Source organism: Crinia signifera, chromosome 3 (genome assembly GCF_055691185.1).
Source record: "Crinia signifera chromosome 3, ASM5569118v1, whole genome shotgun sequence".
NCBI lineage: Eukaryota > Metazoa > Chordata > Amphibia > Anura > Myobatrachidae > Crinia > Crinia signifera.
In genome coordinates, this window is record NC_139219.1 from 184,244,851 (window position 1) to 184,270,397 (window position 25,547).

The window sequence follows — 25,547 nt, forward strand, 5'->3', positions numbered from 1 at the left end:
TCTGGAATGGTTCTTCATCTGAGTTCAACAAGTTTTTAACATACATAGGAGACAACAATCTGAACCTGAAGTTCACGTCAAACATAAATACAGATCAAGTGGAATTTCTTGACCTAATACTCATGAAAACAGGCAGCGCAGTGACCACCAAAAATTACATAAAAAAGGTTGACACAAATAGTTATGTACACTACGAAAGTAGTCACCTCAGGAACTGGAAGGACAACATACCGTTCTCTCAATACCACAGGTTGACACGCAACTGCAAAATGACATCAGAAAGGGACACCCAAATCAAGATCTACGCTGAGAGGTTCAGAGAGAAGGGATACCCAGAACACCTACTCCACAGTGCGGAACTGAGAGCCCAAGACCTGGAGAGGACATCCATTCTCAAATATAAGAATAAAGATCAACAATTACCTGGAGTTAAATTCATTACCACTTACAACAGCCATGAGAAAAGTATAAAAGCGGCTCTAAACAAACATTGGGGAATTCTCACGATGGACCCGGTTCTGAAAGAACACTTACCATTACACCCACAAGTAGTCTTTAGGAAATCAAGAAACCTCAAAGATATGGTAGCACCCAGTATGCTGAGAAGCATAACCAACACCACCAATGGAATGCCTAAATGCATAGGCAGTTTCAAATGTGGACACTGTAATATCTGTCGACTACTACACCCGAACAGAAAGACTTTTCACAGTAAAGAACAACCTAAAGAATTCAAAATTCAACAATTTATCAACTGCAACACAGTCTCCGTCATTTACATGCTAGAGTGTCCGTGTGGCCTTGGCTACATTGGGAAGACAAAAAGACCCCTGAAGATTCGGATCCAAGAACATGTCAGAAATATCAAGAACAAGGTCCAGACCCATACAGTTTCACATCACTTCCTCACCCATCATAATTCAGACCCGGAATTACTCACTTTCAAAGGCATTGAACAAGTCAACCTTGGAGAACGAGGCGGCGACTTATCCAACCTTTTATCTAGAAGAGAGATGTATTGGATATTCGAACTGAACACTCTACAACCTGAAGGATTCAACGATAGCTATGAAATAGCCCCCTTCCTCTGAACACAAATCACCAGACCGACCCTGTTCTGCTAATAGGGTACGTGCAGTTAATCCCCCACACACTGTCTTACCTAAATAAGATGTTTCTATCGGATAGTACTAACAGGTCTCTCTGGGCGCTACCACTAATTCTGTCAAACAATACAGCCATTCCACACTGGTACGCCCAAACACGTCCGATCTTGGAAGCTAAGCAGTGTTGGGCCTGGTTAGTACAAGGATGGGAGACCTCTAAGGAAAACCAGGTGCTGTATGAAAATAAGACAGATATAACCACTAGGTCGAGAGCTCCTGGCAATGTACCCCTCCGAAAATCACTACCACCCTTCTCTTATCAATGTATTAAGATACATCTATGTACCCATTGGCATCATTCCTAAATTCCGGAGTATAAGCTACATCTAAATTGGTCTGCTCGTTAGATTATGTCTCTTTTCTCTTTATGATACCATCATTCCAAAATTTTCCGCACATTTTACAGCAGATTTTATCTATTTTCCCGTATTATATTATTTACCCAGATAATAATTTTTATATGCATTTGCAATCTGACCTAAATGCTACAACATTATATATTCTGTTTATACATGCATAGTAAACGTTGGATGTTGAACATATCTCCATTGATATGGATCATCACTTATCACTGGCATCTCCCACGTGATTATAAAATCCCAGTACATAATGTAGAGGGATTACTTTATTTACGTTCTATTTAAACATCCTTGAAAGTGAAAGTAACTGTCTCTTTTCTTTAATATTTCAAATACCCGTGACTGCGTCTAAACTAATCCAAACATCCATCCATCAAATAATCCACGAGAGATTCCGTTGCGTGTCACGTGCGTTCCAAACGCAGGATATATGAACTGACATCTCCCTGCTCTTCCTGCGTTCCACTGCGTACCATAAGAAAGCGTGAGGATGTCCGGAGCTAAGCCTCGCCCACAGTGTGATTGAAGTCACCGCCGCTAGAAGAAACATTCCCTGACTGTGACGCCGCACACGCGTGCGCATTGACAATCTGAGGACGTCGGATGTGGGGCGGAAGTGACGTCGCGCCCCACATCACTACACATATCAATCTATTTACGCTGTTTGGACAGATTCTATGCTGATTAATTGTGCAACAACTATCTTGAGTCCACCATATGGTCCCTATTATGACACCTTAGAGCATGAAAAATACCTATCACACTAACACAGTGAAATAAAATACGTAATTAATTAATTAATTAATGAGCTAGCAGGAAGTGAGGTATCCCTGCCTTCCTGTTAAATATGATCCTTTGCCAGTTTGTCCCTACCCCCTGAGGAAGTCATACAGACGAAACATGTTGGGAAGCTTCTAACCTACCTCACTTTCTGCACATGAGCTAAGCACTTTTTTCTCTTTTACCTTGTATTTTATCGAATGACGTTTTTTATTCAGTATATGCATTGTTTTTAAAATATAAGATCCTCCTTAGTATTTTTTGCCTGTTTTTTTCATGTCCACTTTTTTAACCTTTTTACATACCCCCCAGCCTTGATACACGCTTTTGTGAACTTGTTACCAATTTTTTATGTCAAAACCCCCTCATTGAATAAATTCTTATATTTATTATAATCAATAGTCCTAATTTATAACAATTGTCGCCGACCTCTGAGAATAACCGTTTCCATATTTTATTGTTCTTAGACGGCCCACCACCGTTTCCCTCTCAGTAATTGAGCTGACACCCTGATAATATAGGGGTTCTTGTTATTTGGGACACCATAATAGTTACTTTTGCGCACTGTTTTTGCACATCTTGGCGCTGAATCCCCTCTCTTTCTATCCACAATGGGGTTATTAACTGTCTCTTTGGTTGCCTCTTATACGCTTCTACAGTTGTGACCTGAAATTGAAGGTGAGGAGCTATGTCATTTTGAATGTGTTTTCCTATTAAGTCAAGTATTAAGCTAAGTTGAGAATTTCTGATCGGCAGTATACTGTCTGGTGGGGTTGTTAATTATGGATGACACTGGGAAGGCTTGCTTTTCCCATGATAACCCCCTCCCATAAATAGCATGCATGCTTTATTAGCGAGTGTTACAGAAGTGCACAGCTATATAGTATCCAATGCTGTTGATTTGAAATTCAAATATCACTCAAAAGCTACATTTAAAGTTACCGCAACCAAAAAGAATAAGAACTTTGTAGAAAGACAAAAGCTAAGCACTTAGTTATTTTAGCAATCTGTTTCCATTTTTACAGTCTCTTTAATCTGCTTATAACTACACTTTCGGTTTAATTGTAGTAAAATTAGACTGTATACCTTCTTGTATTTTCTGTCTGAGTAATTTCTCAAAGACACAATTGTCCTCATACCTTGGATCGTACACATAAGAGGTTATGTGCCAGTGTAAACCCTGACTAAATGAAGCATGTTGGGTTCTGGATTTCATGTTGAATGGGTTGCTTGTCTGTCATTTGTTCTTTTTCATTCCTGCTCTACTGAGGCATAAAATTGTGATTATGACTTATGCTGACCAAAGCAACACCTACTTCTTCTCACACCCAGGTTGCTGGAGTAACAAACTTCTAGAAGTTTTAGAATCTGTTGGATATAAGTGCACCTCTCATTTATTTTGCCTTACAAGCGTCAAACTCCATAATCAAACAGGGTTTTTTCTCAGTGTATGCAAGTGGAGGCCTCTACCTCCATTTCCTTCCTCCCAAGGTCAAACAGAATGGACCGTTTCACACACATCTACCTGTAAAATCCTCTGTACCTCTCATAACTGGTCAATGACTGTAACAGGTTACATCAGGTGTTTTTCTACATACTTTTTACACAGATTCTATGCGATGTAACTTAATTCAATGCAGCATTTTATTGTACTAGTTCTTAAGCTTGTCTATTATTTTTTTCTAAGTAACTGTGGTTTTTCTTGTGGCTTTCTTGTACAAATGAGCTGTTTACGCTCATATATATGTTACTAAAAGTTTTTACCTTTTTTGAACGAAAATGCTATGAACTAATGAATTAAAATATGTAAATACAGTATTGTGCAAATTTCATTTATTTGAACTGCTAGTGTTATCTCAATTTTTTTTTGTCTAGACACCATCTCTGTTGATGAAATAAAGACATATCATTATGTATTACAATGTTTTGGGGTTTTTTGTTTGTTTTAATATTCTTTGCTATATGCTTATCATAAATAAATCTGTTTATGCTTATTATAAATAACTTGATATTATGCTTATCATAAATAAATCCTAGCTTAAAGCAAAATGTAGATTACAAATTAATGTGATTTTTAGGAAATATGTAAAATACAAGCTGATCCGATTTTAAGTGTATTTGAAAGATAAACTCTATGGGCCTTATTTTAGTTCACTCTTTCTGACAAAATCCTTCTTAGATGGGCAAAACCATGTGCACTGCAGGTGGGGCAGATGTAACTTGTGCAGATATAATTAGATTTGGGTGGGGTTTTACTTCAAAGTGAGATCTATATTGCAGTGTAAAAATAAAGCAGCCTGTATTTTCCCTTCACAGAAACAAAATAACTCACCCAAATCTAATTCTCTCTGCACATTTTACATCTGCCCCCCTGCAGTGCACATGGTTTTGTCCATCTAAGAAGGATTTTGTCAGAAAGAGTAAACCAAAATAAGGCCCTATATATGAGATTAAATAAGTTAGGTAACAAGATGCCTCATGTGTATTGTTCTATTGACCAGAGCAGATAGACCACTGCCGGGCCATATCAGATATACCATTGCTTTCCTTACAGCCTTTAGCCTTCACCACATATCAGTCATATTGTCCCAACATCTGTATTGTCCATAGTTGCCTACCCTCCTGCATTCTCCAGGAGTCTCCCTGAAAAAGCAGCAATCTCCCTCTCTCCCTCATTAGTCTAGCAATCTCCCTCATTTCACCTAGCCCACATTACACTGTTACATTTTAGGGGGAAAAAAGGAATGAAAGACTGATACATTTACATTGAATCATCAGCACCATTTCCCAGCACTTTAGCTAGTATACAGTAGTAGCTCTTACTTACTGCTTTGGAGCTTATTGGATATAATTAATTTAAAAAGAGTGTAGGTGCCACGTTCAAAATCTCTTTTCACAATCTCTCCATAAACTGAAGTAGACACGCCCCTTTGGGTGGAGCATGTCACGTCCCCTTAATGGGACACAGTGCAAAATTCAGTACTTATATGTTAGTTGGGCACACCCAACTAACATATAAGTACCCAAAATCCTACTACCAACTATAATCTCCCTGAAACTAGTTTTCAAAAGAAGGCAAGTATGATATTGTCCCAACATCTGGTGGAAACATGGTCAAATATATTTAAAGGTCACATCAGCAGCTGAAATTCATCGTTAATTGGGTGAGATATATGGTGATAACTTCATGTCAAAAAAATAAGTTTGGGTTTGGTGCACTACCGGCTCATATTGAACGTCTGTCCTGCTGTTATCAAAGGCAGTGCATCAAGCCCAGACCTGTTTCTGTGACCAAACCTGAATGCGCTTGCTTTTTGGATTTAGCTACAGTAGCTGTGCTGAGAAAAAATATTTATAATCTGCCCAAGAGAAGTGTAGGGAGAATAAACATGATGACAATGAGGTCATAGTAACAATTAACATAGTAATAAAATAAAAAAGGGAGTGGTTGGCTGATCACTAATCATCTAGCGCAGGCATATACAAAGTCCGGCCCGGGGGCCAATTGCGGCCCGTGCCGTCATTTCAAGTGGCCCACAGCCTCAAGCCAGAAGTAGGCGGAGCATCAGATGCAGGATGCACAGCACAGGACACTAAAGGTGAAGTCCCGGCGAGCGCACCTTTACCTCGCTGTCTGCAGCAGTGAGGAGGTGCCGGCCGACACAGTGAGATGTGTTTGGTGGCTTTTGGGAGAATGAGCGTCCAATCCATGGACATTCAGAGAAGGGGGGGCAAGCTACGGGACAGAGTGAATGGGTGCAGAGTGGGGAACATATAGTGAATGGGGGGCATACAGTGAAGGAGGGGCAGAGTGGAGGACATACAGTGAATGGGGGCAGGCTGGAGGAAATACAGAGGAGGACGGCAGGCAGGGGAATATACAGTGAAGGGGCAGGCTGGGGGACATACAGTGAATGGGGACACGCTGGGGGACATAAAGTGAATGGGGGCAGAATTCTGGGATCATTCTGATGTGATTAATGATTCAAAGAATGTCAGGCTGAATGGTCGGAACCCACACATTTTCACCAAACCAAATCTGGCCCTCGTCGCAAAAAGTTTGGACACCCCTGATCTAGCGCTATTCAGAGACTATTAGAAAATGGAGATGAAGGCAGCATCATCCCCTTATTGCTGTACTCCCTTTCCCTTCTTCCTGGTCACAGTTCTGATGGATTCTTTAAATAAATAAATAACTTTATTAAACAAACTGCATACTTTACATCAGTTTAGGCATTACATATTAATAAAGAACAATGCATACATAAATTTCATATGAAGGCATTCACATATATACATATGTGCCGACCTAGATAACTATGTATGATAAGTGGGTTAACCCAGTTTGATTAACATATAGGGGACCCAGCAATGTAATCTCTGTTTACGGAGAAACTATATATATCTGGCAAAACAAATCCAGATCCAAAACACTAAACCAAAACACGAAAAGTGGCCGGTGCACATCCCTAATAACCGTTTCTTCTTAAAGAATACCCATGGCAACCAGATGGTGGGGAATTGTATGGTTATTGTAGTGAGAGAAAGGTACTTGTGAGTTATCTGGGCGTCCGATTTTTTGATTGTATGCCTTAAGTTAAGGCATACAATCAGATGCGATGCGATGCGATATCGCATCGCATCGCATGCGACCATCGGATGCGATGACCCGATTTTTCCATAGGAATCAATGTTAAAATGGACTGAGTCCATTTTAACATGGAATTCAATGGGAAAAAGGGGTCCTTTTCATACCCCTACTATCCAAGTGGGCATGGAGTTGGATATAAACCTGTGGCGAGCGTAGCGAGCCACCGAGCCCGAAGCGTGGCGAGCGAAGCGAGCCCCGCGAGGGGCCGGTATTCCGTGTCCCCTCGCGGGGCTCGCTACGCTCGCCACGCTTCGGGCTCGGTGGCTCGCTGCGCTCGCCACAGGTTTATATCCAACTCCATGCCCACTTGGATAGTAGGGGTATGAAAAGGACCCCTTTTTCCCATTGAATTCCATGTTAAAATGGACTCAGTCCATTTTAACATTGATTCCTATGGAAAAATCGGGTCATCGCATCGCATCCGATGGTCGCATGCGATGCGATGCGATGTCCCGATCCGACCCGATTTAAAAATCGGACGCCCGGATAACTCACAAGTACCGAGAGAAATAATATCCTCCATATTCATATACTATTCCAGAGGTCCTCAAACTATTTTTCTCTGGGACCCCGTCAGACAATAAAAAAAAATGGCCATCACATCACATGTGTAGTCAGCAGACGGCACATGCATGGCAGCATTGTGGAGGCACAAAGTGATGGGAGGAGTCTGAAGTAACAGACAATTCAAAAGATTTTTCAGACTCCTTGAATCACTGACTGAGATTAGAAAAGTCATCAGCCTGATGATCAGCAACATGGAGTCGTGACCCTGTGCTGAGAAGGACGGGACTCACTTTGGGGTCAGGACGAACCAGGGACGGATTGGGAATTTAAACCAGCCTGGGAAATATCTTGAAGCAGCCCTAATGGGTGGGCCATGTTGTTGCGCGCCTGGAGGCTCGCCCGTTTTTTTTGGGGTGTGACCTATCGATATGGGGGTGTGGCCTATTTCAATGAGGTCACGCCCAATTTTTGCCGCTGTGGGGGCATGGCTAGTGGCTCTCTGAGCTGCTGGCTATGTCCCCAGCCCCTCACGCAGAGTGTGAGGGGGGCATAGTGGCACAGGATGCAGGGTGGGGGGGAATGCAGAATGGCAGAGAATGCAGGGAGGGGAGTCGCAAAGTGGTGGAGGATGCAGGGAGGGGAGACGCAGAGTGGTGTTGGTTGCATGGCGGCAGAGGATACAGGGAGAGGGGACGCAGGGGATGCAGGGAGGGGAGTCACAAAATGGTGGAGGATGCAGGGAGGGGAGACAGTGATGCCCATTACACATATGCCACACACTGTGATGCCCATTACACATATGCCACACACCGTGATGCCCATTATACATATGCCACACACCGTAATGCCCATTATACACAGGCTGCTCCTCCTGTATAATAATAACAGGACACTACAGGCTGCTCCCCCTGTATAATAATAATAACAGAAGTACACTACAGGCTGCTGCCTGCTGGGGATCAGATCATGCACTCACAAGAGGCAGCTGCCAGCCATCCTCAGGACCGCGTTGGGCCGGCCCACCGGGAAACGGCCCGGTTTCCCGGTGGGCCAATCCGCCCCTGGGACGAACAGTTTGAGAACCGCTGTACTATTCAATGCATCTGAACTCCCTGAAGGTGGAGGTATATATCCAATGGATGGTGATAAATGCTTTTGCTGCATTATTAAGATTTAAAAGAAATTTAAAAAAAAAAATTGGAGAAGAGGATTATATATTTAAGAGCCAGAAACTTGAGTCCTTGGGCACTACTCCTGAGAATTGCCTCTGAGCATTTTTAAGACATTTGATGGTACTTGTGTACTAGCACGGTGTCCACGATATAAGGTTGCATGACATATAATCGCATCGCATGGCATACACGCGATGCACTGTGATGCGATGCGATTTAAAATTGTATAAGCCCCCTATACGATGTTTAATTGTATAAGCACCCTAATGGGGGCTTACAATGTTAAATGCACCACCACGCCACCCCCACTATGAACGCCAACCCGAAGCGTGGCGAGCGCAGCGGTACGCGTCCTACGACCTTTTCATACCCCCACTATCCACGTCGGTGTGGAGTTGACTTTATATAGTGTGGCGAGCCCGAAGCGTGGCGAGCCCCGCGAGGGGACGCGTATTACTTTACATGTATTCCGCGTCCCCTCGCAGGGCTCTCTGCGCTCACCACGCTTCGGGCTCGGTGGCTCGCCACACTATATAAAAACAACTCCACGCCGACGTGGACAGGGGGGGTATGAAAAGGTCGTAGGACGCCTACCGCCGCCCCTCGCGGGCTCGCTGCGCTCGCCACGCTTCGGGTTGGCGTTGATAGTGGGGGTGCCGTTGGGGGTGCTTTTAACATAGTAAGCACCCAACACGTTTAATTAACTTATAGGAGCCACTTTTAACATGGGAAAACCCTTTAGGGTGCTTATACAATTTTAAATCGCATACCATTGTATATGTGATAGAATGGCATACAATGCCATACAATTCGATGGTATACAATTTTAAATTGTATAACATTGGCTGCCATGGCGCAACATCGCATCGCATGCCTTATGGTCTGCGATGCGATGGGCGCCGTGCTAGTACACAAGTACCCATTTGATAAGAAGGGGGTCAATGATGAGCAGCCCCACCATATATGGAGTAATGTACCGGGTTCTGTGTTTGGAAACAGTTTATTGAAGAGATTAGGGCATTTATACCAGCACGTAGTGACTTTGTAGATTCCCAAACGTAGCGATACTTTCAGAGCTTGAGTATATGTTGCTATAAACTAGTTCCCAGTCTACATCTGTCTTTTTATCATGGCGTTGTCTCTCCCAAGCTGTAGTGAAAAAGAGTGGATGGGAAAGAGATTCTCGACTTAATGCAAGAATAAGTTAAAAAAGCATGTGAGGCTGACTGAAAGGAAGAGCGGAGGAATTTAAATAGCGGTCTCAAGCGATATCAGCTAGTTTTATCAAGAAAGTTATGAAATGGTGGATCTGGAGATATTTCCAGAACTCTGACTTGGGCAAGTTCCAGGTGGATCGCAGACCTGCGACATTTCGTATTCCGGAAGGGCATATCAGATGGTTGAGATGAGACAAACCCAAAGACAGCCAGAATTCAAAAAAGTTTTGTTGTAGTACAGGTGGAAAATTTGCATTACCTAAGAAGGATGTGAGAGGGAAATATGAAGAAACTTCCTTAATCTTTCCCAACAACATAGGCTAGGAGAAATGGTGGGATGTTGAATATTTAGAATTTTAGGTACCCAAGAACTGCGTCAATAATATGAGTTAGGCTGACCTCCTCTATTTTTTTTTTTTTTTTTAATAAGTTTTTATTGTAAATTTTTCAGAAACATATACAATATAGCAGGGGGGTACAGAAAGAAATAAAACAAAATGAGGGGGGGGGAGGCACATAAGTGGGAAAAATATAGTAAATGTCAGTGTCTCATTCAGATCAGCAAGTCAAAATACTACACCAATGTTATAGTCTGCATCTATTATGGTTGGGAAACATCACTAAACAGAATAGCAGGGAGCTACTGGGGATTTAGTGCTGATAGGTCTGGGATGCTGCTGTGTATGTTCGGGTGATCCGTCCCTTCCAAGAAGACAGACCATCCGAGCCACTTCATGCATAGCGAGTTTGCAGATGAGGAGTATTTGGCATTGGAGGTTTCATACATAAAGTGTTTGTGCACCTTGTTTTGTATAAATTCTATGGATGGTACAGCCTCTGATTTCCACCCTTTAGCGCATTATCCTCAGCCAAAAAGCACAAGGATTATCCATTCAACGTGGAGTTTTGAGCTGTTCTGTCACCTGTTTCAAGACGTGTGTTCAGTGATTGTGTTGGATCGGTTTCTATTCAGTTTTTTTATTTGTTTTATACGTCCTTGGTGGCTATTAGGACGTGTCCCAGGATATATCTATCTGCAGCAGAGAATTGTACTGGGAAAACATGGAGAAGCGCCATGGATGGGTCAGGGAGAATGGGTCGGTTTGAGATTGAGCTCATGAGATGGAATACTTCCCCCCAGAGAGACTTCAGCAGTGGGCATGCCCAAAATATGTGGAAAATGTCCCCAATATTACCGCATTTTCTCCAGCATAGGTTAGAGGATGTAGGCCAGATCTTGTGTAGTCTGGCTGGGGTAAAGTAAGCCCTATGGATGAGTTTAAAGAACATTTCGGAGTGGTTAATGCAGCGGGAGATCTTAAAACAGGTTCTGAAAATATTCTCCCAGTCCTCTTCATTAAAAGATTTGTTCAAATCTCTCTCCCATAGGGATTGAGGTTTCAATTTGGTCTTACTATCCAAGGAGATTAAATATGAGTACCACCATGATATGCCACCTTTATGTGAGTAGTCACAGGTCTTTGTTTTAAGAAAGGCTGGAAAGTATGGGTTTTTGGGAGGTGTACCAAGGTGTGAGTGTAACCAGCTTCTGATTTGAAGATAAATTAAAAAATCCTGTTTGGGGATATTAAATTTCTGTTGTAGGTAACTAAAGGAAACGAGAGTGTCTTCGACATACAGGTCTCCCACTGATTCAACTCCTTGGTTAATCCATCTCTGTAGCGGTAGATTGGGAATTAGGGATTTCAGAGCTTTAAAAGATAGAAAGGGAGCAGGAAGGGTTATATTAGCTATGGAGGCTGTCATTTTATACCAAACATCTAAGGTTGCTTTGATGGATTTGCATAAGGCTGAGGGTTTCCTAGACTCACTTGGTGGGAGCCATATTAGGTCCGCAACAGGGGTAGGGTGAGCGAGTGAGCTCTGTAGAAGGACCCAGGGTTTGGGCTCTTTAAGATTGAACCAATCCCTAGCCTGGTTTAACGACCTCCTCTATTTTAACCCATTGTTTGGGATCTGAATCCATTCAAGGACCCTATTTAACATTATTGCATGATAACTGACAACAGGAGGAATCCACCCCCCCCCCCTCCCCGATGCTTCCAGTGATATAAAATATTGTGTTAAAAACAAGGTGTTGAACCGTACCAATCAAATGCATTTTAGGTAAAGATTTCAACCACATTAACCTTGCCAGTCCAGGAAATACGTTTGAAATGCCAATTATCGTAGTCTGAGTGGAGTGGAGTAGAGGAGTAAAGTTATTTTAGAACAATTGTGACAGGTCCCTGGAAAGGTAAACCACCAGATACTTGAGTTTTGTGGTGTGCCAAACAAATGGAAAGGATTTTACTAGGTTAACTATGGCGGGGGTTCCCAAACCTTTTTGAATCATGGCACCTGAGTTTATCTGAATTTTATTTTTTATTGCACCCCATAGGGCAAAATTTTCTTACTGAGACATTTTGAAAAATATTAAATTAAGCAAATTGTGTTTATATCTGATCCTTAAGGCCATCCATTTTGTGAGGGATAGGATTTGCTTTTGTTTGTCCACATACAGAATGTTATGATTGGAAGCCACAAACACTGGTTTTCTCTATTATGCTGAGAATTTCTTTTATTTTTATCCTTTACCACCAACTCATTTAACGTATGGCTGTGGTGAGGGTTTCAATGCATAACATGAACAGGAGAGATGACATTGGGCACCCCTGTCTTATGCCATTAGAGGTATTAAACTTCTCCGACATAAAAAAGCCATTCACTCTTACTCTGGCTGAAGGGGCATGTTATAAAGCTGAGATCATATGAAGAGTGGTAGAGCCCATACCTATATGCACATATAGATAACAATATTGTTTGTGAATCAGATTGATGACTTGTATTGTATTATCCCTAGCTTTTCACCCAGGACAAATCCAGGGTGATCATTGTGTACCAGCTGAGGAAGCAGAAGTTTCAATTTATTTGCTAATAATTTGGCATAAATGTTTAGGTCGATGTTAAGGAGAGATGATCTGCACCTGGAACACAAGGCTGGATCTTTATGTTCCTTGGGATAACAGTGATATGTGCTTCCAGAGATTGTCTTTAGAAATGGTGGTTTGTCCGAGATTAAGTGCAAGGCACAGGTCATTAATGATGCCAATTCATCTTTGAAAGTCTTATAATATAATCCATGGGTCTTTTCCATCAGAGAAGAGGCTATCACCTGATCTACCTCTTCCAATGTGAATGGTTGACATATATACTGGCAGGCACTCAATCATTTTAGTGATATCAATCAGGTGCTTGAAAGGGAAGGGTAATACCAAGTAATAAAAAACAAACATGGTTTTCCCCAGCACATTTAAGGCCCACTTTCAGCTGAAAATCGCCTAGTGTGTATGCCCCCCGACAACCAAGTGGCGATGATGCGCATTAACACCCCACGGCTGCTACAGCTTCCAAAAGGTGCCCAGCACAACGTGACGACATTGCGGGACACCAGTGGCACATGGATAAATACTTACAAACCATGCCAGGATCCAGAAACCAAACGCTGAAGGAGGGAGCATCACGCACATCTGAATCCAAGATGGCGCCGGCGGTAAGCTCCGGGCGACAGACGGCAGACCCATACACCCCTCTCCCACAGCGCAGTAACAAACAAAGATCTGAGCGTTCTGGAGCCTTTGATAGGGACTCCATGCCCTCCTCCCCAGCGATGCCTCACACAGCACTCACACACGCTGACAGCCCAGTCACGCAGGGAGACCTCATTGAGGCAATTAGACAGGCCATGGGACTGCTGCTAAAAGAACAGACAGCTGATATTAATGTGTTTTGTGGATATTGCTGAGATGAAACCAGTTATCTCCCAACACACCACAGATCTCCAGATTCTTCACAATAAATTACAAGATCTGAAAAATAGATCGAGACGCAACAATATGCGCATAGTAGGATTACCTGAAATGGTTAAAGGTCCAGATCTATTCCACTTTATAAAAGTTAAGCTCCCCGAGCTCCTGCAAATCCAACATTTATGTACAGACTTGGTTATAGAGCATTGAAAACATTGAATTACCTCCACAAGGAATTATTTTGGTCCGCATCTCGCAAGATACGCAACATTAAGTGGGAGGGACATCAGATTTTACTTTTTCAGGGTTACTCGGCAGAGCTCACAAAGCAGAGAAAATAATTTTCCTAGACCTGCTCCCGTTTGATCAAAATGGAACACAAGTTTGCGTTACTATACCCAGCAAAGCTGAGAATTTATGATGGGACCTCCTTCAGAGACTTCATGTCTGCTAAGGATGCTGAAAACTTTCTGAATGACGCAGAGAGATCAACCACTCACATGTCAGACTGTGAGTGACAACCTATCAGGTTGTGTTCCTTGAAATGGCATGTTATCTTTGACTGTTTATATTGTTCAGTTAACGTGTTCTCCTACACTCCTCATCATATTGACTATATAAATGATTATAAGCCAGCAAGAGCGCTTTCATTTGAATCTTTCTTTAGTGGAGACAAGACTACGTTACATACCACTTTGCTTCTAGGACTTCAGCAGTCTGAGACTACATTTCTCTACATTGACCCCCCAATGTCTGGTTCAACCCCTTTGTGAAAATAACCAGCAGAGGGAATACTTTTAAAACCTCATACTGAGATACCCAATAGACTCTGACTGACTGAAATACTTAATTTCACATATGGATGTGACAGAGTTGGTTCTTGATGGAAGCAGTTGAGTATAATGCTGATAATGCGCTAAAAGCAATTGATAAGCAAGTTACTTACAACATTACTTAATAATACTGTTACTGGTGGGCCACGGGCTGGAAGAGCAGATGCAGTCACACATGTTGGATGTGTTCTCACCATTGGAAGTTTGTATGATACAATGTTCCCCCTCCCACCACCCCCTTTTTGTATGAAAATTATACATGCCTCATACATCACCTAAAAAAAGAAAAAGTTAAATAACTGCACTATTTGAGGAAGAAATCACCATGTAATTTTTAAACCATTTATTAAACAATATTCAAGAAGTTTAAAATCATTATAAACATGATTATTTTATACATACATACATAAAATTATAAACTAAAAATGCCAATACATGGCAAGCTGATGGTGCAAATGATGCAAATTGCAGATGATTTGATAACCCCACTTGGATATGGGCAAGATTTTGGATAGTACACCCCATGTTACGTAACTCAGCTGGGTTTAGACTGATTTGACAGCTGGCAGGTGGGAAAAGGTCAGGCGTGAGCCCGCAGCTGGGACCGCTGTTTAGGACGGCCACAGCGAAACCTACACTGACTCTGTTGAGTCCCCCGGGCAGATGGAATACCCCTGCAAGTGCTAGGCTTCGCCTGTAGCCGCCGCGTTCGACAGAGCCAGTTAGGCCGGCTCTGACCCCGATGCAGCCAGGTGTTAGGTGTAGACAAAGGGTGAGCGATCGCCAGGGGGTATCTCAAAAGGATGGTCTGACTAAAAGGGCCTAGCTGGGAAATGACCCCTGACTACCGGCACCAGGCCAAGGACGGGGATAGCGACCCAGTCGCAGACACAAAAGATACAATGGGGAATCTGGGAACGGGGACACACAAAGACAAGTGATTCCCCAAAGCCGGGAGTAGAAGAAAAGGGGTACACCCCTGCCTAAGAAAGCTAGGGCCACAGACAACAACCAAAACAACTGAAAGGAAGACACAACAGCAAAATGGTGAGCCCACGGAGGGGAACCGCCACGGAGGGCAAAGGAGCGGAAAAGGGAAGAAACACCGGGCTCCGAAGGAGCACTTACGTGACCCACAGGTGGAAGACGGAAGTGGATCTGACGCAGGCTTTGATCCGAAGCTTGAAGGCAGACCAAGTCCAAAGGAGCTGCAGGAACAGAAGGACACTGGAGCTGCAGGAACAGAGGGACACTGGAGCTGCAGGAAACAGAAGGACACTGGGGTGCCCAGGCGAGGAGGTACTGGAACTGAAAGGGCTCCAGGGACCGGGTGCTAAGGCTTATGCTTGAATGAAGCAAAGAGCTATAACCGGCGTCTGTGCCCAGCAGACGCCGGCTATTTATTTAAACCTCGCGCCGCCTGCGTGACGTCAGGCGCGCGCGCGTTCCCTGACAGCCGGGCGGAAGTTCGGGGACGTTGCCTGGCAACGCCCCCGATGCCCGTGCACAGAACGAGGCTTGGGACGTTGCCCGGCAACGTCCCCCGCCTCCAGCCTCTGTGCCAGAACTGCCGTCCGTCCGGGTGCAGCAGATCCCGGACGGCGGCACGCAACAGTATCCCCCCCCCCCTTAAGGAAGGGTTAACAACCCTTTACCCCCGGGTTTATCTGGAAACTGTCGGAAGAACAACCTCTTGAGGTTGGGCGAATGCAAATCCCTATCAGGAACCCACGACCTCTCCTCTGGACCAAACCCCCTCCAATGCACAAGGAACTGCAAAGACCCTCTCACGAATTTGGAGTCAAGAATTTTTTCCACACGGAATTCCTGTTGCCCCCGCACCAAGATCGGAGCAGAGCCACTTCTAACCTTGCGAGGAAATTTCCGTGAGAAGACCACAGGCTTAAGAAGTGAAGCGTGAAAGGTATTATTAATCTTGAGGGACTTAGGTAGAGAGACACGAAAGGCTACCGGATTAACCCTCTTGACAATTCGATACGGACCGATGAACCGAGGTCCCAACCTTGCCGAAGGTTGGTGAAGCTTGATATTCCGGGCAGAAAGCCACACCCAGTCACCCACTTTAAAACGGCAAGGACGTCTGAATTTGTCTGAAAATACCTTCTCTCTAAAGGAAGCTTCCTTAAGAGCCGTGTGGATACTCCGCCAAATCATTCTGAGTCGAGAGGCGGCAGAGGACGTAGATCTGGGGGCTTCTGGTCCCAAAGAGTTGGCCCGCGGATGGAACCCATAGATAGCAAAAAAGGGAGAGGTCTTAGAAGCCGAATGATATGCATTGTTATACGCAAATTCGGCTAGCGGCAAAAAATGTACCCAATCATCCTGTAATTTGGATACAAAACACCTTAGATATTGCTTGAGAGACTGGTTCAAGCGTTCAGTCTGCCCATTGGCCTGCGGATGAAATGCAGACGTAAGACTGGTCTTCACTTTCAGAGCAGAACAGAACAGTCTCCAAAATTGTGCCACAAATTGCGGACCACGATCTGAAACAAGCAGACGCCGGCTATTTATTTAAACCTCGCGCCGCCTGCGTGACGTCAGGCGCGCGCGCGTTCCCTGACAGCCGGGCGGAAGTTCGGGGACGTTGCCTGGCAACGCCCCCGATGCCCGTGCACAGAACGAGGCTTGGGACATTGCCCGGCAACGTCCCCCGCCTCCAGCCTCTGTGCCAGAACTGCCGTCCGTCCGGGTGCAGCAGATCCCGGACGGCGGCACGCAACAGTACCCCCCCCCCCTTAAGGAAGGGTTAACAACCCTTTACCCCCGGGTTTATCTGGAAACTGTCGGAAGAACAACCTCTTGAGGTTGGGCGAATGCAAATCCCTATCAGGAACCCACGACCTCTCCTCTGGACCAAACCCCCTCCAATGCACAAGGAACTGCAAAGACCCTCTCACGAATTTGGAGTCAAGAATTTTTTCCACACGGAATTCCTGTTGCCCCCGCACCAAGATCGGAGCGGAGCCACTTCTAACCTTGCGAGGAAATTTCCGCGAGAAGACCACAGGCTTAAGAAGTGAAGCGTGAAAGGTATTATTAATCTTGAGGGACTTAGGTAGAGAGACACGAAAGGCTACCGGATTAACCCTCTTGACAATTCGATACGGACCGATGAACCGAGGTCCCAACCTTGCCGAAGGTTGGTGAAGCTTGATATTCCGGGCAGAAAGCCACACCCAGTCACCCACTTTAAAACGGCAAGGACGTCTGAATTTGTCTGAAAATACCTTCTCTCTAAAGGAAGCTTCCTTAAGAGCCGTGTGGATACTCCGCCAAATCATTCTGAGTCGAGAGGCGGCAGAGGACGTAGATCTGGGGGCTTCTGGTCCCAAAGAGTTGGCCCGCGGATGGAACCCATAGATAGCAAAAAAGGGAGAGGTCTTAGAAGCCGAATGATATGCATTGTTATACGCAAATTCGGCTAGCGGCAAAAAATGTACCCAATCATCCTGTAATTTGGATACAAAACACCTTAGATATTGCTTGAGAGACTGGTTCAAGCGTTCAGTCTGCCCATTGGCCTGCGGATGAAATGCAGACGTAAGACTGGTCTTCACTTTCAGAGCAGAACAGAACAGTCTCCAAAATTGTGCCACAAATTGCGGACCACGATCTGAAACAATATCACTGGGTAAACCATGCAGTCTAAAAATATGCTGCAAAAACAAGGTGACTAGCTCCCTGGCTGAGGGTAACTGCCTTAGGGCCACAAAGTGTGCCATCTTGGAAAACCTATCGATGACAACCCAGATGACCTGACAATGGGACGAGACTGGTAGTCCCACGATGAAGTCCATAGCCAAGTGGGACCAGGGTCTAACCGGAATAGATAAGGGCATCAATTCCCCTATTGGTCGTGTCCGCGGAACTTTATGCCTGGCACAGTCCGGGCAGGACAAGACAAAATCCTTGGTGTCACGAGACATTCCCGGCCACCAGACAACCCGGGTGAGAAGAGCAAGGGTTTTAAATACTCCTGGATGACCCGCAATTTTGGAGTCATGACACTCCGCAAGGACTCTGCGTCTAAGCGACGGGGGCACAAATAACCTGTTCTCTGGAGTATGAACTGGAGCTTGACTCTGAGCCTGACGAAGGAGGTCCTCCAAAGTCTGACCTACGCCCGCATGAATACAAGATGCCGGAACAATGGGTCCTTTACTGAACCTATTCGCATGTCGAGGAAGGAAACATCGAGAAAGAGCATCTGCTCTGATGTTCTTCGAGCCAGGTCTATAAGAAATGATGAAATTGAAGCGCATGAAAAAGAGGGCCCACCGAGCTTGTCGGGTATTCAGCCTTTTGGCAGACTCAATATATTGAAGATTCTTATGATCAGTTAAGACGAGAATCTGGTGGGCGGCCCCTTCCAGCCAATGTCGCCATTCGTCAAAGGCCCACTTGACGCCGAGTAACTCTCTATTGCCAACATCATAATTAGACTCAGCCTGGGAAAACTTCCTGGACATATAGGCACACGGGTGCAGCTCCAATGACTCGGGATCCCTTTGGGACAGAACTGCCCCGGCTCCAACTTCAGAGGCGTCCACCTCAACAATGAAAGGCAGATCCGGATTAGGATGCCTGAGCACTGGGGCTGAGACAAAGGCTTGTTTAAGTGTTTTAAACGCCTGTTCCACCTGAGGTGTCCATACCGAGGGATCGGCCCCCTTCTTGGTCAGAGCCACCAAAGGAGCCACAATGGAAGAAAATGAGTGTATAAAACGCCTATAATAGTTGGCGAAACCCAGAAACCGTTGGACTGCTTTCAAATTGGTGGGCCGGACCCAATCCACAACGGCTTGCAGTTTCTTAGGATCCATTTGGAATCCTTGAGAGGAAATAATGTACCCTAAAAAGGATACCTGAGTTACTTCAAACTCACATTTCTCAAGTTTAGCGAATAACTGATTTTCTCGCAATTTCTGCAGAACTTGGCGAACCTGAGATCTATGTGAGACTAGGTCTTGAGAAAAAATCAAGATGTCGTCTAAATAGACAACCACAAACTTGCCCAGGAAATCACGGAGGACGTCATTAATCAAATCCTGAAAGACGGCTGGGGCGTTCGAAAGGCCGAAAGGCATTACCAGGTACTCATAGTGCCCTGTCTGCGTACTGAAAGCCGTCTTCCACTCATCCCCCTCCTTAATTCTTATGAGGTTGTACGCACCCCGAAGGTCGATCTTGGAAAAGATGGTTGCGGACCGTAGCTGGTCAAACAGTACCACAATCAGGGGGAGAGGATAGGTGTTCTTCACCGTGATTTTGTTGAGGGCCCGGAAATCAATACAGGGCCTCAATGAACCGTCCTTCTTGGCCACGAAAAAGAATCCGGCACTGAGAGGCGATTTGGACGGCCGGATGAACCCCTTGGAAAGACTCTCTTGGATGTAGTCGTCCATGGCTTTAGTCTCCGGAATGGACAAGGCATACAGTCTGCCCTTGGGCAATGGGGCCTTAGGGACTAACTGAATGGCACAATCGTAGGGACGGTGAGGTGGTAAAGCGTCTGCTTTCCCCTTTGAAAATACATCTGAAAAGTCCTGATAGGGAAAAGGAATCCTAGAAAGGGAGACAGAAGCGAGCGGAAGTGAGGTGTTGAAACAATGCTCGTTACAGGTGGAACTCCAGCGAGCGATCTCTCCTTGATTCCAATCAATGATGGGGTTGTGTTTTTTCAACCACGGGAACCCGAGCACTATGGGGACTGCAGGACAAGATGTTAACAAAAAGGAGATCTCCTCTTGATGGAAAAGGCCAATAGACAACTGCAGGGGAGGAGTTTGAAAGGATATAGCCCCATTGGAGAGGACGTCTCCGTCTAACCCACGTAAAGTCACGGGTAGGGGAAGCTTGACATGGGGAATGCCCAACGTCTGGGCTATCGAAAAATCTAAAAAATTCCCAGCTGCGCCACTATCAATGAACATGGACCCGGAAAAGCTGGCGCCTCGAAAAGAAATACACCCCAAAACTAATAACGAGTTTAGAGAGGAAAAGAGCTGTAGGCCTAAGTGAACCCTCTCCTCGTTCACTTGGCCCGGGCTTTTACTGGTTTGTTGGGACAGTTACGGAGTATATGCCCCTTGTTGCCACAGTACAGGCATAGGCCAGAGCCAAGTCGTCGGGCTCTTTCCTCCGGGGAAATGCGAGCTGCTCCAAGCTGCATCGGCTCCTCGCATTCCTCAGAAATAGACGGGACATAGGGAACCGCCCGAGTTATAGAACTCCGCTCAGACCTCCGGTTACGGAGACGACGGTCAATCCGGATGGATAACTCCATTAACTTATCGAGGGAGGTAGGAGCGGGGTACTGGATAAGGCAGTCTTTAATCTCATCAGCCAACCCGCAGCGGAATTGACTGCGTAATGCAGGATCGTTCCATCCGCAGTCATTGGACCAGCGACGGAATTCTGTGCAGTAGACCTCCGCCGGATCCTTCCCCTGTTTAAGGGCCCGGAGATGAGTCTCTGCAGGGGCCTCCCTATCGGGATCATCGTATAACAGACCCAGGGAAGTGAAAAAATTGTCCACCGAGGACAAGGCTGGACTATCCGAAGGTAACCCAAAGGCCCAAGTTTGAGGATCCCCCTGGAGTAATGAAATGACCAGGCCTACTTGCTGGGACTCGGAGCCGGACGACCGTGGCCGAAGCCGAAAGTATAACTTACAGCTTTCGCGGAAGTTAAAAAATGTCTTGCGGTCTCCTGAAAACCGGTCTGGCAAGTTCACCTTCGGTTCGGAAACCCCTGGCTCCGGAGGACGCGACCTTTGCTCTTGGGAAGCCACCTTCAGTGAGAGCTCCCGTACCATCTGGGTTAATCCCTGGATCTGATCAGAAAAAGTTTGTGCTGATGGATTCATATCCACTACAACAAAACCACAGGAGGGATGATAATACACAAAGATACCTTACCAGGCTTGTCTGTTATGGCCGGTTATAATGTTACGTAACTCAGCTGGGTTTAGACTGATTTGACAGCTGGCAGGTGGGAAAAGGTCAGGCGTGAGCCCGCAGCTGGGACCGCTGTTTAGGACGGCCACAGCGAAACCTACACTGACTCTGTTGAGTCCCCCGGGCAGATGGAATACCCCTGCAAGTGCTAGGCTTCGCCTGTAGCCGCCGCGTTCGACAGAGCCAGTTAGGCCGGCTCTGACCCCGATGCAGCCAGGTGTTAGGTGTAGACAAAGGGTGAGCGATCGCCAGGGGGTATCTCAAAAGGATGGTCTGACTAAAAGGGCCTAGCTGGGAAATGACACCTGACTACCGGCACCAGGCCAAGGACGGGGATAGCGACCCAGTCGCAGACACAAAAGATACAATGGGGAATCTGGGAACGGGGACACACAAAGACAAGTGATTCCCCAAAGCCGGGAGTAGAAGAAAAGGGGTACACCCCTGCCTAAGAAAGCTAGGGCCACAGACAACAACCAAAACAACTGAAAGGAAGACACAACAGCAAAATGGTGAGCCCACGGAGGGGAACCGCCACGGAGGGCAAAGGAGCGGAAAAGGGAAGAAACACCGGGCTCCGAAGGAGCACTTACGTGACCCACAGGTGGAAGACGGAAGTGGATCTGACGCAGGCTTTGATCCGAAGCTGGAAGGCAGACCAAGTCCAAAGGAGCTGCAGGAACAGAAGGACACTGGAGCTGCAGGAACAGAGGGACACTGGAGCTGCAGGAAACAGAAGGACACTGGGGTGCCCAGGCGAGGAGGTACTGGAACTGAAAGGGCTCCAGGGACCGGGTGCTAAGGCTTATGCTTGAATGAAGCAAAGAGCTATAACCGGCGTCTGTGCCCAGCAGACGCCGGCTATTTATTTAAACCTCGCGCCGCCTGCGTGACGTCAGGCGCGCGCGCGTTCCCTGACAGCCGGGCGGAAGTTCGGGGACGTTGCCTGGCAACGCCCCCGATGCCCGTGCACAGAACGAGGCTTGGGACGTTGCCCGGCAACGTCCCCCGCCTCCAGCCTCTGTGCCAGAACTGCCGTCCGTCCGGGTGCAGCAGATCCCGGACGGCGGCACGCAACAGTACCCCCCCCCCCTTAAGGAAGGGTTAACAACCCTTTACCCCCGGGTTTATCTGGAAACTGTCGGAAAAACAACCTCTTGAGGTTGGGCGAATGCAAATCCCTATCAGGAACCCACGACCTCTCCTCTGGACCAAACCCCCTCCAATGCACAAGGAACTGCAAAGACCCTCTCACGAATTTGGAGTCAAGAATTTTTTCCACACGGAATTCCTGTTGCCCCCGCACCAAGATCGGAGCGGAGCCACTTCTAACCTTGCGAGGAAATTTCCGCGAGAAGACCACAGGCTTAAGAAGTGAAGCGTGAAAGGTATTATTAATCTTGAGGGACTTAGGTAGAGAGACACGAAAGGCTACCGGATTAACCCTCTTGACAATTCGATACGGACCGATGAACCGAGGTCCCAACCTTGCCGAAGGTTGGTGAAGCTTGATATTCCGGGCAGAAAGCCACACCCAGTCACCCACTTTAAAACGGCAAGGACGTCTGAATTTGTCTGAAAATACCTTCTCTCTAAAGGAAGCTTCCTTAAGAGCCGTGTGGATACTCCGCCAAATCATTCTGAGTCGAGAGGCGGCAGAGGACGTAGATCTGGGGGCTTCTGGTCCCAAAGAGTTGGCCCGCGGATGGAACCCATAGATAGCAAAAAAGGGAGAGGTCTTAGAAGCCGAATGATATGCATTGTTATACGCAAATTCGGCTAGCGGCAAAAAATGTACCCAATCATCCTGTAATTTGGATACAAAACACCTTAGATATTGCTTGAGAGACTGGTTCAAGCGTTCAGTCTGCCCATTGGCCTGCGGATGAAATGCAGACGTAAGACTGGTCTTCACTTTCAGAGCAGAACAGAACAGTCTCCAAAATTGTGCCACAAATTGCGGACCACGATCTGAAACAATATCACTGGGTAAACCATGCAGTCTAAAAATATGCTGCAAAAACAAGGTGACTAGCTCCCTGGCTGAGGGTAACTGCCTTAGGGCCACAAAGTGTGCCATCTTGGAAAACCTATCGATGACAACCCAGATGACCTAACAATGGGACGAGACTGGTAGTCCCACGATGAAGTCCATAGCCAAGTGGGACCAGGGTCTAACCGGAATAGATAAGGGCATCAATTCCCCTATTGGTCGTGTCCGCGGAACTTTATGCCTGGCACAGTCCGGGCAGGACAAGACAAAATCCTTGGTGTCACGAGACATTCCCGGCCACCAGACAACCCGGGTGAGAAGAGCAAGGGTTTTAAATACTCCTGGATGACCCGCAATTTTGGAGTCATGACACTCCGCAAGGACTCTGCGTCTAAGCGACGGGGGCACAAATAACCTGTTCTCTGGAGTATGAACTGGAGCTTGACTCTGAGCCTGACGAAGGAGGTCCTCCAAAGTCTGACCTACGCCCGCATGAATACAAGATGCCGGAACAATGGGTCCTTTACTGAACCTATTCGCATGTCGAGGAAGGAAACATCGAGAAAGAGCATCTGCTCTGATGTTCTTCGAGCCAGGTCTATAAGAAATGATGAAATTGAAGCGCATGAAAAAGAGGGCCCACCGAGCTTGTCGGGTATTCAGCCTTTTGGCAGACTCAATATATTGAAGATTCTTATGATCAGTTAAGACGAGAATCTGGTGGGCGGCCCCTTCCAGCCAATGTCGCCATTCGTCAAAGGCCCACTTGACGGCGAGTAACTCTCTATTGCCAACATCATAATTGGACTCGGCCTGGGAAAACTTCCTGGACATATAGGCACACGGGTGCAGCTCCAATGACTCGGGATCCCTTTGGGACAGAACTGCCCCGGCTCCAACTTCAGAGGCGTCCACCTCAACAATAAAAGGCAGATCCGGATTAGGATGCCTGAGCACTGGGGCGGAGACAAAGGCTTGTTTAAGTGTTTTAAACGCCTGTTCCACCTGAGGTGTCCATACCAAAGGGATCGGCCCCCTTCTTGGTCAGAGCCACCAAAGGAGCCACAATGGAAGAAAATGAGTGTATAAAACGCCTATAATAGTTGGCGAAACCCAGAAACCGTTGGACTGCTTTCAAATTGGTGGGCCGGACCCAATCCACAACGGCTTGCAGTTTCTTAGGATCCATTTGGAATCCTTGAGAGGAAATAATGTACCCTAAAAAGGATACCTGAGTTACTTCAAACTCACATTTCTCAAGTTTAGCGAATAACTGATTTTCTCGCAATTTCTGCAGAACTTGGCGAACCTGAGATCTATGTGAGACTAGGTCTTGAGAAAAAATCAAGATGTCGTCTAAATAGACAACCACAAACTTGCCCAGGAAATCACGGAGGACGTCATTAATCAAATCCTGAAAGACGGCTGGGGCGTTCGAAAGGCCGAAAGGCATTACCAGGTACTCATAGTGCCCTGTCTACGTACTGAAAGCCGTCTTCCACTCATCCCCCTCCTTAATTCTTATGAGGTTGTACGCACCCCGAAGGTCGATCTTGGAAAAGATGGTTGCGGACCGTAGCTGGTCAAACAGTACCGCAATCAGGGGGAGAGGATAGGTGTTCTTCACCGTGATTTTGTTGAGGGCCCGGAAATCAATACAGGGCCTCAATGAACCGTCCTTCTTGGCCACGAAAAAGAATCCGGCACTGAGAGGCGATTTGGACGGCCGGATGAACCCCTTGGAAAGACTCTCTTGGATGTAGTCGTCCATGGCTTTAGTCTCCGGAATGGACAAGGCATACAGTCTGCCCTTGGGCAATGGGGCCTTAGGGACTAACTGAATGGCACAATCGTAGGGACGGTGAGGTGGTAAAGCGTCTGCTTTCCCCTTTGAAAATACATCTGAAAAGTCCTGATAGGGAAAAGGAATCCTAGAAAGGGAGACAGAAGCGAGCGGAAGTGAGGTGTTGAAACAATGCTCGTTACAGGTGGAACTCCAGCGAGCGATCTCTCCTTGATTCCAATCAATGATGGGGTTGTGTTTTTTCAACCATGGGAACCCGAGCACTATGGGGAC

The 25,547-nt window shown here is 46.1% G+C and overlaps 1 pseudogene; it reads left to right on the forward strand.

Moving 5' to 3' along the window:
- The first annotated feature begins 1,230 nt into the window (after positions 1 to 1,230).
- LOC146066028 (5S ribosomal RNA) lies at positions 1,231 to 1,348 on the forward strand (annotated as a pseudogene).
- The last annotated feature ends 24,199 nt before the right edge of the window (positions 1,349 to 25,547 follow it).